The 16,420-nt window shown below is 35.1% G+C and overlaps 1 protein-coding gene across 10 annotated transcripts in view; it reads right to left on the reverse strand.

The window, feature by feature from the left end:
- Nucleotides 1-16,420, reverse strand: part of ARAP2 (ArfGAP with RhoGAP domain, ankyrin repeat and PH domain 2) — a 117,469-nt gene that overhangs the window by 60,752 nt on the left and 40,297 nt on the right. The gene's annotated exons all lie outside the window — the stretch shown is intronic.

Here is a 16,420-nt window from a genome sequence, read left to right on the forward strand (position 1 = left end):
AAGTTTCCAGCTGCCAGAATGACCTTAATTGATTGTTGATAGGCAAAAAAAATGCATGCTCAAACTATAAATAAAGGAAAGAACAAAAAAAGAAACTTTAAACAATAGCATTAAAATGTGAATGCAAAATTATGGAAGGATTTAGCATAAATCATGCTTTAGTGTCTAAATAAACTTTATACATCTAAATCCTTCTCACTGACAGTAGTTTTTCTTGCTTTAAAACTGAGTGTTTTTTAACTAGCTAAATATGTACTAAATTCTTCCTTAAACTTTCTGATGTAGTACATGAATTAAGTGTCAAGGACATGAACTATGTTCTTGAAAAAGATCCTACAAAACAGCTAAAATACACTGAAGGTCAATTATGACTCAGTTATAAGAAAGTATTTTTGCCTTAAAACAAGCAAAATTGTTTGGTGGGTTTTTTTTTTTTTCTACTGCAAGGAAAAATGAACTAAAAATAAAAATAAATTTTGTATTGACAGAATTGGGAAATAAAATGTGAGCTCACACTGAGCTCCTGTGAGGGCCTCTCAAATGTATGGATTTTGGAAAAACAGATGAATTCATATGTTGTTTCTTATCTGTTTGGAATACCATCAGCATTTGCTTCTTTAAATTAATTTATATGTTCATCTCAAGGCAGTCACTTCCACAGGTTTAATTCCTGGAAATATCAGCATTCTTCTTAAAAACAGTAAATAAAGCTGAGCAAAAAGCTGAATTCACATAACTTACCATTTGCATGTTCACTGTTACCTCTCATTTAACAAGTAGTTGGCACAGACTGATAAAAATAAAAGCACTGAAGGGTAAAAGCTTCAGAGTTGCCTGCCTCTGAAGAGGGAATTGTTTTCCTACTTAATACATATTTCAACCTGCATCCCTGACAAGTTTCTCTTTGTAAGACTCACAAATTTCTGAGCACTAAAGCCTACATGGAGAAAATACTCCACAACAATCTTTTCATTTTATTTCCCTGTTGCAGGTATGAGCAAATAAAAATACATTTCAGCCAGGATTGCTGAGGCTAAATCTGACACGCATATATGTGCGTGTCTATGCAGAAGCAGAAGTATCTATTGTATTACCCAAGGCACTGAGGAGAATAATGCCCCAAAAAGCAGAAATATGTCCATTGTAAGGTTTTTAGAATGACAGAATTCCCACTAATTAAATATACTGTGAGATAAGTTAGCTAATGTTTCCTTGCCAGACTTCTTATTAAGAATTTTTTGGGTTTTTTTACATTCCATTACCTTTGACAGTAACAGCAGGAAACTAAGTGTGGATTTCAAACACAAACCTTTATAAAAAGTAGATGCTTTTCAATAACTAACCTGGCTTAGCCACTCCTCATATCATTTATTTTAAAAAATATTAAAAAATAATATAAAAATTTTAAATATTTCTAATTTTCTTCTACCCTCTTATCCTGTAACCTAGACATTTTTATTTCTCTCCTCATCTTCAGCCCCCATTCCATTTTCCTATAAATCAAGGGGTTTCATACTGACACACCTGCCTCAGAAGAGAGAAGAGAGTTCTATTAAGCCTACACAGTCCCTAATTCACCCTCTATGGGAAAAGAGTGGGCAGAATAATCTCTTTTTGAGTGTGAACTTGACAGCATCCTCTGTAGCAGAGAAGTATTCTCAACTTCACATCACCAGTGAGAAAAAGAAGAGCATGAAATAGTAAAAAAAAAAAAAAAAAGACTGAGGATAGAAAACCACAAAACTTTAATTTCTATCAGTGAAAAAAAAAAATATAACCAAAACAACCCAAAACCATTAACTTTCTAGAATTAAATGGCTTATGCTTCAGAGATGTAAATTGAATGCAAGTTTCATTTGTTGATTCAAATATTTCAAATTAATTAAAAGAGTTGGACTTAAGAAATCCTGATTTTCAAAGGAGAGGTAACAAGCCCATCCTTGAACCTGCACAGTGCAATGTATTCTTTGTTTATTAAATAACAGCTGAAAAACCACCAGAAGCCATGGTTAAAAGGTGTTCAATATACTTTTAGGTCCAGATTAAAGTTCACTGAAGGTAAATTATTAACAAAGATGACAAAAATAATAACTGCGTTATTAAGCCAGATCAAAAGTTCCCCTGTAGAGTAGCTTCCCTTTAGGCACTTGATACTGGTGACAGCCATAAAAATAATGCAAATAAGAAAAGCTACATGATCATCTTCCCAAATAAGCTTCCAGCAATCTAAGCACTTAAAAGTCCCTAAACAAACAGATGCAGCAAAAAAAATCATACTCACTAACCACTGACAGATAAATCCTCAAAGAATTAAAAAGCCCAACAACAACGACGCGCTTTGAGGTCTCTGCAGGATCTTACTTCATAAATTTCCCAAATAGTGATTGTGAAAAAAGGAAGTCCTTTTGTATATGTATAGTGCCACCTGCAAACTGAGAATTTTCCATTTTTTGCCTGACAACTGAAAATTTCATTACATAAAAGAAACGCTAACTAAAATTCATTCACCTACTTATTCCGTAATGTTCCTTCTTAAAAATATTTATTCTATATTCCTTTCAGTTTCTTTCTTATGCCTTCCAACAGCTGGTTGCATCTTCTTTCCTTGTAGAAAAATGGAGCAAGCTGCACAGAAGCAATGTGCCACACGAAGATCACACACACATTAATGTCTGTGAAAACAGACACCACACTTCGTTGTCCTACATTCAACAACACAGAACCAAGAAAGCACTCTAGAAACAAAGTGCATTAATTTGAAAGTCTTTACCTTTAGGTGCAGCACCAACCTTTCAAAATTTGCACACGTGCCCAGTGTCTGAACAATCCCACTAAAGAAAGAATAACTCATTATGTTTTACATTCAGCAAGGGCATGAGAACTTACAATACTGAATTTCAGTATGAGGAATGTCAGAAATGTTAAGAAATTAGAATTTACTTTTCAGAACAGAATATGGTGGCAAATTAAGCAATTTCATTGGTATATTAGAGTGAAGTTATTTCCATAATGGTCCAAACAAACTCCTTAAGGTAACTGCACAACACTTGGATAAACCTGGCTTTGTGAGTGACAGGTACACTGGAATCTAATTTTCAGTGCTCAGAATTATATGCTTTCAGGAGAGCAGTCTTCTCTACTTCAGAAACAGAAGTGGGAATTGGTACAGGGAAGAAAGAAATACTCCACTTTGAAAGATGAATTCACTCACTTTGAGTGCACAGAAGGACAATAGGGCTATTCAAGAACTATACAAAAAATATCGACAGCAAAAGCAAGCAGTATCTTTTCAGAATAAGAATTGTCTTGCTTCTACCCACTGAAAGCTCATTGTTTCAGATACATTGAACTGTGCTAGGCTTTCTGACAAAGGAAGAAAACTTTAAGATTCAAAAATGCACTAAGAAATATGAGGGTTGGGGTTTTTGGTTTGTTTTTATTTTTTTAATATAGATATGACTTAAATGTGTGTAGTTATACTAATACTATCTTCAAGAATTCTAAGAAAGGTTGAAAAATGAATTGACAATAGAGCTTTAATAAAAAAAAAAACCCAGAAAAATTCTTTACAGATATAATAATAGATTAAAAGTATTCGCTAAACAGCACAGTTAACTGAAAGCTAAAAATAATAAGATGAGTACCAGCTTTCTGATTAGCTGTTTCTCCTTCCTGAAGGGTGAATGATTATAATGTGTGAGGGTTGCTGTCATTATCACCCCTGTCTGAAAAAGACATAACCTATGAAAACCTGTCATCTGTATATAAACCATGAAATTATTTAACTTTTATATTTAAATGTACCTTTAACATGTATCTATAAAGTGTCTCTCAGTGTACAAAACTGCCTTCTCTACTATGCATTATCTTTTCATAGGCAAAGGTCCCTTGTGACAGGCTTTACTAACATTTCTTCAATGCTATTTTGGATGAAGTTCAAGGAGATTCAAAATAAGATTAGTCTCATATCTTTTCCAAATATACCACCACTGTTTTATAAACACAGAAATAAACACCAAGGTTAAGGAACACTAATGTATGGATGTATAAAATCATGCAACTATATCTGAACAAGTGAAACTTTCAGAGCTGCTGGACACCTAACTTTCACTGTGTTGTCTTAAAAAGACAGACTTGGGCACCCTTCTGCATACAAGTCATAAATAAATCAGAGGCTGAACCTTGTGACTCTCAGTTAGTTCTCCACAAAACAAAAAACTACCTAAAAGTTATATTTTTCTTTCTATTTTTTCCCTTCCACTTGGTTTTGTTCCAGTAACACTAGGGCTGGCATTCTTACTGGTTTAGTCAAACCAAAATTCATCTGAACACAGGAGTTCTAGAGACGCTGCTTGTGTTCCTCAACATTCACTGTTTCAGCATTTATTTTCATGTCTTTGGATGCGCTGTCTTTCATGGATCTAACATTAGCTCCCCAATGTATTAAGCTGATTAAAAAAAATCCTTGCATCAGGAAAACATCTCAGAGAAATGAAACCAAAAAATGCAGCCACAATTATAACTTCACCCATACTCTTTGCATAAAAATAATTGAAATTAAAAGGTTAACTAACTACTACTTCCATATTAGAAATACCAATCCATATTTTTATCTCTTTCTTTTTTGGTGGAGGACTAAGCGGACAACAGCAACAGCAGAGAAAAAGGAAAATTGCTGACATGAGTTCAAGAGACTATGTTTCTACATACTCACATAGGCATATACACACAGAAGTATATATAATACGAATATATAAATGAATGTTTGTAGCATATTTAGAAGCAAAAAAACCCCAGAACTCTGAAGTACAGAAATAGCACTGATATATGCTGCAAACACAGCACTTTTGGAAATTCTACATCAACTGAGTATTCTCACTGCACATCAGTTTCCTTCCTGTGAATTACAAGATCATGGCACATTTGCTTTTTTTGACTTTGGCTCTCTGATCTTGAGGATATGTAATATTTAAGTGTTTTCATGCAGAAAGACAGATAGATGGATAGATAGATAGGTAGATAGATAGATAGATAGATAGATAGACAGAAAGATATAAAATAAAGCTCTAACAATGGTAAGAGGTAACAGATCAAAACATTATGCTACATACAAAGATATATTTGCACACACAAATGTATATGCACGTAATTACAAATGCACACTTTTTTGTTTCCTTTTTAACATCTTTCATAGCACCCCAACACTAATTTATAAAAAGACTATTCGTATTTCTAAAACTACTCTTGTCCTCCAACCCATCCACAGAAAGTTCTTGACCTTTAATTATAGTATCTCTGATCACAGCTCCAAGTAGGACATTACATGGCTCCTTGAATTCTCCATTTAATTCACAACGGCTCTTTAGCTTTACCTTGGGGAAGTTACCACAAATTTTCTGACAATTATACTATTCCTGCAAGATCTGAAAACTCCCTTAACAATTTAGCATGATTTAGTCTTTTCCATCATTCTTACCCCATGGCATTTGATTCCCTCCAAACAACCAAATTATTCCAGAAAGATTAAAAGCCAGTAACTAGAATGATTCAGATGAAGCATTCATAGTTTCTTTCCTCTCCTCATTATTTGGAGGCATTATACTTTAGCCTTTCCAGCTATTAAGGAGGGCTAATTTCTGTAACAGAAATATGGGAAAAAAATGGTTTCCATATTAATGAAAAATTAATACCTTTTTACTTATTAAAGAGTTTGAGAAAGAGTGACTAGTAATGCAGGAATTGCTTATATGATATTAAGTTTGCATTGATTTCCTCTCTTTCTACAGGTACTGAACTTAGCACCCTCAGTTATTTTGCATCAGGCTTCTCTACATCCCTCATCACAGCCCAAAACCTTTTAATATAGATTTCCAGTGATAGTTAACTTATTGTGGATTGTAATACAAACCACCACATATGTACTGTGTCTTACAGTCTTCTAATGAGGTCCCAAAATAAAACCACAGTGAAGCATACAGTATATAATTGCACACTCAAAAAATAATGTTAAAAGAACATGAAGGTTGCTAACTCAAGCCCTGATGAGTGAGGAGATGACAGAATTCCAGTTGTCTGTGCATGTTAACTCAGTAGCAAGGTGCTCAGCTGTTTTGATACATCAGGTAGTCACATCATCAGTATTAAGTTCCTCACCTAACTAAGCAGAATTCTTTCCCCCATTAGAGAACACTTGAAAATGATTCACGCTGTTTTTGAAGAAAAATTGTAATGACAACCTGGCGGCCAAAATTTTGGAGGTTTCAAAGAAGGCAGACAACAAAAGGCAAGAAGAGCCGTTTAGACTAGCTCTGGTCAGTGCCATGTAGTAAGCTTGGGTTAAAGTGCCATGTAAAAGCTGCAGTTGAGTATTTTGCATATACTGCTGGAGTACATCCCTCTGTATTATTCCACATCATTATTTTATTAAGAAATGTAATACCTGTACTTTGAGATGGCTCTGTGATGAAAGCCAATACATAAGAAGTGGTTATAACTAAGAGATGACTATAAAAAATGCATTCCTGACAAACACTCTAAGGTAGTTACAATCTTAGATGTTACTTCTCATTTAAGTTACAGAGCTTTCTATTCACTTACTACAGGAGCAATTCAGAATCCTCACTTCAGCAGCTATGTGTATATATTCTGCAATATCAATACAATTTTATATCACTTGATTATGCACCATCAGACCCATGCTTGTTGTATGGGATGGATCTAGGACACATGAAGATGAAAGCTCCCTTCCTTTATTGACTGCAAAATACAAAAAAATATGAGGATGATCACATAATTAAAGTGACTGGATACTATACTGGAGAGTTAGCTCTTATCTTTGCCTTTTCCAGTTTCTATTCAGTGTAAATCAAAGCCTTAGCATACAGTCATTTCACTGCACATTTTTCATTTCCTACTATCTGACTTTATGCTCTAGGGTTTGATTTCCAGAACTGCTGAGCAATTGGAACTTCAGCCAAGACCTATGAAAGCAGTATTTTGAGCAGGTATAGTTTGACAGAGAACTATTCCCTCCCATACAACCATAAAAGACTGGAAAAATAGAGAATACAAAATATATGGATATTTGAATCCTTCATTCTGTTTCTCTAGAACTGTGTGGTCACATGGAGGACAATCATGTTCCTTTACCTTACAGGAACTGATGAAAAATAAATTCCTCATTATTCCTCAAAGAACATTCCTTTCTCATTAAAGTAATCATCTGAATGCAAGGCACTTTTCAACAGTGTGCTATAAAAAAGGCATGGGCTACGTCATGAAATTAAAATTACCAAACAATTACTAAATAGGCAATGCAGTGAAAGAGGTAAGTGTTCCTGTGAAAGGAAATAGCATATTATAGTAACTACTGCACAATATTATAATCGGGTGAAATTAAGGTCTCGGAAATAAGACCAGTTTTCCCATGATGGAGGGGTGCACAAATCTGTAATTGAGTTAATGTTATCAAAGGTTTTTAGCTGAGTTCTTTAAAAAAAATAGGTTTACATAACACAGGAGCAGACAGATCCCTGACTTCAATCAATTTCAACATAAAAGCAGCCAATGAATCTTCAGGTCTTAGCAAGATTTAAGGAAAGTAGATCAGAACAGAGAACTCAGAGTTTGCATTTCTGCACTTCTGTACTGCCCAGTCCCGTTAGAAAAGGTTTTACTGTATGGTCAGAGTGAATTGAGACAAGATGATGCAATCTGGAAGGGGATGTTCAAAGCCAACAGCCACAAACACATAAACATATAAATTAAAAGCTTCTATTTCTTCATCATAAAAAACAAAGAGAGAAAAAGACAACAAAGAGTAGAGAAAAGATCATAATTCCAAATATTTACAAGTTTCTTGCTTGTGATCATGCTAAAAGGGAAAGGGAAGAAACAATCCATGCTGCAACCATGCCTTGCCACTACAAATAATTTGTATGTATGGAAATTACGTACTTCAGAAACATGTGCAAGTTGTTGCATCAATGTAAGAACTGAATTCTACATAAAGATGTATATTTTAACACAAAGCAGTTTGAAGTTATTAGTGGAAAGTAGATTTCTTGACTGAAGGGTACCATAGTCATTTGCATTCCTGCTTTAGAAATACACTGAAGGACCTGAATTCTTCAACTATTCTACACTTCAGAGCTCAGCTTTCTGAATGACAGAAGGTGTAATTCAGACCATATTCCATTCTTCAGACACATGCTTCCTTTTTCTTGTCACTTAACATACTAGGAAAGAAAAAGTCTCACATCTGAGGCACACAAGACAGAACCGAGCATCAAAAGGAAGCTGGTAATACTGCATACAAAACCTTCCTTGCTATCTTCCCAAATACTCTTACAGGTACCAAGCAAGAGAGGCAGATGTACTTTCGGTGTTGCGTCCCCTACTCCCCCACCGCACACACACCCACACACACACCAAAGGTAAGTGTTGGCAAAGTTCCAATTTGAACAATTACAGTAACTCCATTCCACCAGGGCTTCTCTGCAGCATGAAGCTTGTTCAGAAATCGGCATCTTATTAGCTACAGGGGCAGAAGCCATTGCAGCTGCCTGGGCTATGATTTTTACTTTTGCTGCTTCATGAAAAATCATGAGAGGACATAAAGATGGTGCAGCTAAATAAACGTGTAAATAAAAGTCAAAGTCTGTCAGGAGCAAGTAGAGCCTATATTCAAGGCTTTCACCTTTACTTTTATTCCAACAGCTATTCATAACATTGTCTCATATTTGAAGAGGCAATCATGTTCCTTAAGATGCACAACTTCTGACACATAGAAACTCACTCCATTTCAGAGCCCATTTCTTGATACTCAATTCACATATTTTTTGTCCAAAAGGGATACCAGTTTAATATATGCAAATTCCAAAATTACGTAGAAATGCCTCAATTTTCCTCACTTTTAGTGTATGAGCCTGTCCTGGTTTAGGGAGTCAAATTCCAAAATTACATAGAAATGCCTCAATTTTCCTCACTTTTAGTGTATGAGCCTGTCCTGGTTTAGGGAGTCACTCCAGGACAGAGCCCTTCCAACTTTATTTTTTCTCATTTACCAGAAATAGCTGTCCCTATAGTCATCATCTCAAATTCACACAGCATTTTAAACACTTCCCTGCAATAAGCATCCAGAGAAACTCCTGTTCATGCAAGACCATTTTTACTGCAATTTTCAGTAGCCACCTGGATTCTTCTTTGGAAGTGCTTCACAAACGGAAACCTTCTTAGATTAAGCAAGACTGTTCTCTGGAGACCAGAAGGACCAGTGGATTTTAGGATACCACATATAACTATAATTTTATGAATTCAGATCTTTATAATCCTCTTGCCAAAGCTTTACATACACACCAAAGGTTGTTACGTATTCATAACCCAGAAAAACTGGTAAGAAAGTGTTTGAACTCTTACAGGATGGACAGATTGTGAACATTTTTGTAATACCTTAAAATCTACAACAGTTGTCAGGCAAAAATGCCAAATCTTTTACAGGCCTTTTAGTATAGTTGTCACTAGACAAGAGAGAAAACAGTTATGACATCTCCACAGGCAAAATTCCCCTAATGAACCAAGAAATCCTCCAAATAATGGAGTGTCTGCTTTCCTCCACAATTTGCCCATGGAGATAAACAAATACAATATTGACAATAAAGTATCATTGACCAAGCACAGTGCTTTTACTTACTGACTACAAATAGTAAGGTGCTAAGACAAATGGCACTCACAGCAAATGTGAAGACTTCTCATCTTATTTACTACCTCCTTCTTGAATAAACTGAAATTTAATTCTATGATGTGATATTTTACAAGTAACATAATTCACAATACTTCAATAACCACAAGCAAAAATACCATTTCCTGATGGAGAAAGTTTTCCAAACCCTTTTTTTTTTTTTTTTTTACTCACAAACCTAATTTCCAAGTAATCTGCACAACTCAAAATATTTACAAAGGGAAATTAATTTTAGAAAAAGTTTCAACTCCTTTTGAAGTACCATACAAATAGGATTAATTATTAGAGACATTTTCACATCTTAAAAGAAATGTACTTATGGCTATCTAAATATATTCAAAACATACCCCATTTTATCATAACTGGATCCCCATGGGGTTTTCCAGCTGATATGGATAAAATGAACAGTTTAGATTGCTGATCCTATCAAACTGAATTACTCTCCTGAGAAGGTGTATATTGCATCAGAACACACACACACACACACATACCTTGTAAGAATAAATAAATTAATTACATGAAATATGGAGAGCTGTGGACTGTGCTAACTACTTTTTCCAGCTTGGCACTCTTTAGACACCTTCTTCTTAGAGATCCATGAAGAAAAATGTTTCACTTCAACAGCTGACGTTATGATCTTAAATTTTAAAGGAAAAAATAAGCTAGAGAAATTACAGACCCTCAAAGAAAGCAAAAATATTTTGGCCTTACAGTATAAACTCTCATTTGTCTAATAAATGTTCACCTTTGCAGGAAAGAAACATCAAATGCTGTAAAATTTCAGATTTGCTTAAAATTTGAAGTTCATGAATTTCTGGACTACCTGAACCAAAAAGATAATGTTTTTTTTCTTGTGAAATACATAAATAAATATTTAGTAGAAGATCTAAATTTTTAGTGTGCACACATATTCATTAACTTTGAAGAATGTGTCAGACTTCATGGATGCTCAGACCTTTTTTAGAAGCCAGTGTAAAGTATAGACCTCCCACCAGTGCCTAGAAACAGAAACCTAAGAAGAGCAATTTATGATTTGTGATTCATTCCCACTTCTGTAATACTTATTCTAAAACAGTGAAGGGACAGCAGCACCAACAGTTTTGCCATATATTCTTCTGTGCCTGGACCAAGAGAGGGCTGATGCCTTGGAAACAGCAACGCTGCACCGCAGCTTTTCATAAGCCGAATCTTTCCTAACTCAGTCATTTCTGCATTATCTCTCCTGGGAAGACATCCTCCTTACATTTAGTTCAGCCACAAATAGAGTGGGTTGGGTTTGGGGTTTTGTTTGTTTGATTTGAAGGACTAGTTTCTTTATTTTTGTTAATAAAGAAAGCATTTTCTTCTGCTGGCTTTAGATTCACTCATACTAATTTGTCTCTATGTGACAAACAAAGATGCAAATAGCAGATAAATGCAGAGAAACTGTTTTGAATTTTTGTCAAGCAGAATCACTTATGGACACACATACAGCTACTGCTAAGCAGCTATTCACTTCCATTCTTGCCTAGGCTTCATGCCATGAAAGTAGTGATTTCACATAAAAAAAAACAGTTAGTATAAAAGTAAATATATAAAAGAGAGTTTAAAGAATCAATACAGTTTACAAACAAGAAATCTACTTCTCCATACTTAAACAGTGAAGTGGTTACAATATTAAACAGAGAGATTAATAAATTCCTAGTAAATCCACTGTAAAAAAGTTTTATTATGAGTCCCTGTAAAAGCCGTTGTCATTTGATTTTAGTGATTAATTCTTTAAAATTTTGATTTTACAATAATCAAAGCTAAGATGGGCAGCAACTATCACAGCTGAAGAAGGACCCAGCTCTAAAATATCTGCACAATACTCATGTTTCAAGACTGTGTGTAGAATTAATATACCCTGCCAATGAAACAAAATGCCTTCATCATAATGAATGCAATCTAATTTTTTAATAAATATTGCTTCCCATCACAAATTATGAGCTAGAAGCACCTTATGTAAAAATAAAGTAAATTCAAACTTTCAATTAAATGATTTTTCTGTTAATGAGGAGCAATGACTAATGCCTAACAGAAAAGGACAAATTATCTGTAAAAATATGGAGTAACCATACTCTAAAAAAATGTACTTCAACAGACTGGAAGTCAGAAACAAACCAAAATCCTTTAAAAAAGAGCCCTCCACATACATCTTTCAAATAACCTTTATACTCTGTGTTACTATCTAGACAGCTAGTTAATAGAAAGAACACTAAAAATTAAATCTTTAACAAATTATCTCCATTTACACATTTATCTTCTGCTTGTTTCATTAAGCTTCCTGTTGTCACCCACTGAACAATACAGGAAGGTCTATTAGGACCCACAATAAGATACAGATACATGGCTCCTTTGCAGCATACTGATTCCACCTGTCTAGTACATTCTTTTCACTTCTCAAGTATCTCACTCATGCCCAAACTCTGACAAGCAAGAAATAAATCTCACTCATCTGAATTTAATGAGAAACTGAAAAAACAAAATCTGTCAACAGCAACGTAAAGTTTTGCCACAGAGCATATTCTTGGGTAGGGGCAACAGGCCTAGATTGCAACTTCTTTCTTTCCTGAATGTTGTGCTAGAATAGCCTTCAAAATCACACATAATAAAGAAAGTAACAATTTCTGAAACACATATTGCTATGTTCAGATTAGTCAAGATACCTTACAAATCAGTGATTAGTGAAGAGCAGCACCTGTAGTGGCAATTTATTCATGGAAAGTGACCAAAGGAAACAGGGAAGCACTGATTTAAAGGCATCCTGGCATCCTGAACTAGACAGCAACAAACTGAACTCACTTCATGTCAGGGGGAAGCACAGTGATTAAAAAACTCTACTGGCTCATAACTGAAACTATGCAGATGCATCTCATCACACACAAGTTGCATCAAAATTGCAATGACTCGATCAAGATAACACATAAAAGAGAATCTCACAAACAGTAAAAATAGAACTAGAATTACAAAATCACTTCAATTTAGGATATTCAGAAACACAGCAGCAGCATTTTGTACCATTTGTGGGTGGGGAGGGTTGGAACATGCTACAATGGTTTTTAAGAACAGGAAATCTACCAAAAAACCCTTCTATATTAGTAGGAAGGGGCAGCTGCAATCTGGAAACACACTGAAGTTACAAGAAGGTTATTTTCTCAGCATGAACGTGTCATTTAAGAAACCAGGATGAAGAAGAATTCAGGAATGAAACAAAATACTGCACTAAAATGAAAAACTGGCAATTGACATGAATGGCAAAGCTCCAACTGACATTCAAAGAGATGGAAATTCACCCCAGGTATCTGTGTACAAATCCTATAAGAAACAGCTTTCCTTATATGGCCCCATAAATACTGAAAACACAATGCATCTTTAACTTTTCCATTTAGAAAGACAAGCAGCTACAACAAAATCTGCACGTGTCTCTTCAAGTTCATTTTAAAATAGATCTACGTGCAGTACAGAAGAATGAAATTTAGGTGTGAGGATAAAAGACCTGCACAATTAGAAGACCTGAACAGCACCAGAGTATCACACAGAACTGTGATAACATCCTCTGGTTTTTGTATCTACAGTGCTCTCTATTAACCTTTACTTTTTCCTCTCTCTGTAAAATTCCTCTACATCTCCACTTGCATACATTAAGAAATATGTTTCTGATACCCCATAGCACATCAGTGAGAGATGGATGGAGAAACAGACTCAAACACAGGTTATGTAGATATAACCCTTCCATTCCTACATGCAACAGTATCATTTCTACGTTAGCATTTACTGCTGAGAACACTAATAAAGACACACAAGTTTCACATGGCTAATTGCATGTATTTGCCGTAAGTACCTAAGGATCATCTAACTGCACACTGGTGTTAAATAAAACCAAACAAGTTGTAGATCATCCCTTTTTTTAGTTGCAGTACACACAAAAAACCAACTGATGCACTTATTCAGGCTGAAATAAACCCTTTCTAGGTAAGTCCCATGAAGAGGTTCCTGTCCTCTGCTGTGTGGTTGGTTTGTTTGCTACAAAATAAGATGAAAGATCATAGAATCACCCTTGCCTCTCTTTGTGAAAAAAAAAGAAGTGCAAGGTCAAACAAACCAACCTGGAAGTCAGAATCCATCTCCCACATGGGCATCAGCGATGACCAGCCACAGTACTGTCTCCTTCTCTTCACTTATAGCTACTCAGGACTAATGAATTTTGCCTTGATCAGTTCCTCAGCTTTTGTTATGACCCCCCATCTCCTGTCTCATCAGTTTTCTTGCAGCCCAGTAAACTGGCAGCTGCTCAGTTCCTTCAGGGGAAAGAAGGGAGAGCCAATTGTAATAATGGGCTGCAATTACTCCTGTGTTGCAAGAACTGAGCTGCTGTTGCTGACTGCTGTCATTTTATCTGCCTTTGAACTTCTTTATAACCCCATGGCAAGGAATAACAGCCCTTGGCTGGAAAAAGCATCATACATACAACATCCTGCAGAGCCTCTCAAATAAGTGCCAGACAGGCTGATTGTGAACCAGGAAGCAAGACACAAAACCATATTTATTATACCAGTGCAGCCACTCTGCTTCAAACCGTTTTAAAACCTCAACCATGTATTTCTAACACAGGTCTGCATATTGGTCTTAAACCACAGACAAGGGTAAATGTGGGCAAATGAAGTATAGTGGATATAGACTCCTCTCTGCCTGCCTGCAGAGCATAGAAACCTATTTTGCAAAAACTGAAATAGAATCATATCCACAGACAGCAGCAGGAGTTTATTGTACTATTTTTTTAATAGCCTGACCTTAAACAAGAAATGGAGATATAATCAATTTAATGTAATAATTAAATATTGCATACCAGAATCCCCAAAAGGACAAGCGAAGTCAACAATGAAAATGTTCATCTCCGTGAGTAAAATGCTCTTCAGCCACTGCATTATTTGGCAAAGCTTTTTTTTTTTCAAAGTAATTTTACTGAAAATGCTACAGAAGTACAATAAAAAGGTCTACCAAGAGGAAAAAAAGAACAATGAAAAACAAGGCAAAACAAATAAAAGTGATTTGAAATGCTCAAAACATACTAATGTACAACACTAGGCTTGAATCACAATACAAGCAAGATTATTTCAACTTTATTATTTCCTGAATCATAACTTTCCATATATTTTCCTAAATATGCTTTTCTTTCAACCATGGTCCGGGCCTGCTCAAATGGTTCTCTAGATGCCCACACCCAAGTGTTTTGACAACCTAAGTGAAAGTAATAAAACTTGATTTTTTTCTGCTCCTCAGTGCATGTAAGATTTTTCATCTGTTTCTTTAAAAGCATTAGATATCAATCAATCAATCAATCAATCAATCATTCTGATGGATCTCTGAGGGGTTCTGACCCACATGCTGTGACGGAAGTAACTTCTGAGTGAAGTTTTCTGGAAACATCAGTAAGATACTGATTTTTAATGAATGAGATTTAAACATGCCACCCTTAAAAATGTTACTTCGCATGCAAAATATTAAGAGGGAGAATTTAATTTAATAACCATGATGCTGAAGTGTTTCATGTAGTAAGAATTCAGTTTGAGTTGATTAAGTTCAAATTTGTTGGCCTAGCAATTTATTAACTAGGGACAGAAATTATTGCTGAGAAAGCACACTGGGGTATTCCCCACACTCATACCAAGCTGTAAATCATAAATTCTCTTCCTTTTGCTATAAGGATGGTTCATTTATTTAGAATAAAATTTGTAGATATAAGATAGTGAAGTAGAGAAAAAAATGATTATTATCTGAACAAAAGCATACTGCTCCAAATGATGTAAAGAAACCAGCACAGACAAAGAAAAAAAAATATTTATGGACCAAAAATATTAAAATGTCACTTGAGCTACAATGATATTAAAGATCTTAGTATTTTAAGGATCATCTCTATTATTCTTATTTTAAACCATTCATCCTTGCATAACTAATGAAAACTCCGATGGTTTAATTATTTTAGTAGTCCTATAGTAACTCCAACCTGCTCTCTCTGTGCTGCCATCAAAGCCAATCTTCCCATTTACAGCCCATACTGTGCAGAAAAGAAAAGTTTTGGACCAAATGTCTATTGTTGAAAAAGCATTTGTAAAAGAAGGCGTGGAAGCTGAAAAAGAATGAAGAAGAAAAAACGGAGGAGGTACTACCAATTCTGGGTATTTTCAAAAAATTGCAAAGGTCCTTACTCTGATGAACTCCAACAGAGACTGAAGTAAGACCAGCCATTCTTGAAAATCACCACTAAGTAACTCCAGAAATCCATGAATGCCAAAACTGTTTTATGAACACTGTGCATTAGGAAATGCATGATCAGGACTGCCATTGCAAGCTAAATGCATTATGATCAATCACTTTCTTTTAAGTGCTTGGAGTCCTAAACATTACAGCTACAAGGCACATTAATGAATTGCAGACATATTCTTTGGTCTCCTGCTGGTGAACACTGATTTTATTTAGTTTTGCAACCAAGGAGAAAAATTTAATCATCATAAAGTAACTGCCAGTGCTCATCTGATGATACTTGTCATAGATTAGGCAAATCCTAGTCTTCACAATATTGCTTTTCCCCTTCACATTGGACAAAAGAATAACCCTGTTACATTGTTACAGAAGGATATCCATACAACTTAGATTTTTATC

The sequence above is a fragment of the Cyanistes caeruleus genome, chromosome 5, assembly GCF_971803275.1.
Source record: "Cyanistes caeruleus chromosome 5, bCyaCae1.hap1.1, whole genome shotgun sequence".
NCBI lineage: Eukaryota > Metazoa > Chordata > Aves > Passeriformes > Paridae > Cyanistes > Cyanistes caeruleus.